The sequence below is a fragment of the Dipodomys spectabilis genome, unplaced genomic scaffold (assembly GCF_019054845.1).
Source record: "Dipodomys spectabilis isolate Male_0828 unplaced genomic scaffold, ASM1905484v1 ptg000052l, whole genome shotgun sequence".
NCBI classification, from domain to species: domain Eukaryota; kingdom Metazoa; phylum Chordata; class Mammalia; order Rodentia; family Heteromyidae; genus Dipodomys; species Dipodomys spectabilis.
In genome coordinates this window covers 5,157,159-5,158,988 of record NW_024870729.1, presented here as the reverse complement: position 1 = coordinate 5,158,988, position 1,830 = coordinate 5,157,159, and the positions used below count along the sequence as shown (strand labels likewise).

The window sequence follows — 1,830 nt, the reverse complement described above, 5'->3', positions numbered from 1 at the left end:
GAAAAAAAAGAATAATAATTTTTTAAATCCACATATTTCAACCATGCTGCTATGGTGGTCACAGGACAGAGATAGGACATTTATCAAGAAATGCCCTCCAACCAAGTCCATGAATTATTGAGAAAACCTGACCAGATGTTGGTGGCTCACACCTGTAATCCTAACTACTCAGGAGGTTGAGATCTGAGGATCACAGTTCAAAGCCAGCTTGGGTAGAAAAATCCTGAAAGACACATCCACAATTAATCAGCAAACTACTGGAAGCAGAGCTGTGGATCGAGTCATAGAGCACCAGCCTTGAGCAAAAAGGCTCAGTAAGAGCACAAGGCCCCAAGTTAAAGGAGAAGGAGGAAAGGAAGAATGGAAGAAAGGAAAGGAAGGAATGAAGGGAGGGAGGGAGGGAGGGAGGGAGGGAGGGAGGGATGAAGGGAGGCAGGCAGGCAGGCAGGCTTATCAAATGTCTTCCTGAACAGAGAGCCAGGCAAGGTGGTGTGTGTCTGTAATCGCAGCACTCAGAAGGCAGAGGCAGGAGAATTATAAGTTCCAGGCCACCTGGAACTCCATAGCAAGACCCTGTTTCAAAGAACAGGAGAGGAAGCCAAGTGCTGGTGGCTCCCATCTGTAATCCTTGCTACTTGGGAGACTGAGATCTGAGGATCACAGTTCAAAGCCAGCCAAGGTAGAAAAGTCTGTGACACTCATTTCCAATTAACCAAAAAGCCAAAATGAAGCTCAAGTGGTAGAGTAACAGCCTTGAGTGAAAAAACTCAGGGACAGCACCCAGACTCTGGCATGAGTGTGCGTATGCACACACGCACGCATACACACACACACACAGACACATACCACCACCACCATGACCATCACCATTCAAGCCCCTCACCAGGCAGACACTTCAGACAGCAAAATGAAGCTGCCATCACTAGTGCTTTCTCTGAACCCACATTGCTAAGTGGCTGGTGTATTTTCCAAAGATGGCTACAAGAATAGAGTCACCTACATACATTTCCTTAATGTTTGTTTTGATTTTGAAACAGTGTCTCACTATATAGCCCAGACTGGCCTGGAACTTCTTATTCTCCTGATTACCAGCCACCATAGTTGGCTTTCAATATGTTTTTACCAAGACCCATATTAAGAAATGGTTAGGGGGCTAGGAAGGTGGCTCAGTGGTAGAGCGCTTGCCTTGCATGCAAGAGGCCCTGGGTTCAATTCCCCAGCACCACATAAGCAAAAAGAAAAAAGCCAGAAGTGGTGCTGTGGCTCAAGTGGTAGAGTGCCAGCCTTGAGCTGAAGAGCTGAGGGATAGCACCCAGGCACAGAGTTCAGGTCCCACAACCAGACCAAAAAAAAAAAGAAAAGAAAAGAAAAAGAAATGGTTAGGCCAGGCACTTGCCTGTAATATTAGCTACTCAGGAGGCTGAGATCTGAGAATCATGATTCAAAGCCACCCCAGGCAAGGAAAGTCCAAGCAACTCTTATCTCCAATTAATCAGCAAAAATCCAGAAGTGGTGCTGTGGCCTAAGTGGTAGAGCATTTGCCTTAAGCTGAAGAGCTCAGGGACAGAGTCCAGGCCCAGAGTTCAAGCTCCATGACCACCACCACCAACAACAACAAAAACACGTTTAGGCTAGGCAATGGTAGCTCCCACCTATAATCCTAGTTACTCAGAAGACTAAGGATCTAAGGATTGTGGTTGGAAACCAGCCCAGGCAGGAAAATCTATGAGACTCTTATCTCCAATTAACCACTAGAAAACTCTAAGTGGAGCTGTGGCTCAAGTGGTAGAGTGCTAACCTTGAAACTAAACGCTCAGGTACAGCACTCAG

At 46.4% G+C, this 1,830-nt stretch overlaps 1 non-coding gene across 1 annotated transcript; it reads left to right on the top strand.

The window, feature by feature from the left end:
- Positions 1-1,152: 1,152 nt before the first annotated feature.
- On the top strand, positions 1,153-1,233 carry Trnaa-ugc. Its single transcript has one exon. It is a non-coding gene; the product is annotated as a tRNA-Ala (tRNA).
- Positions 1,234-1,830: the final 597 nt, after the last annotated feature.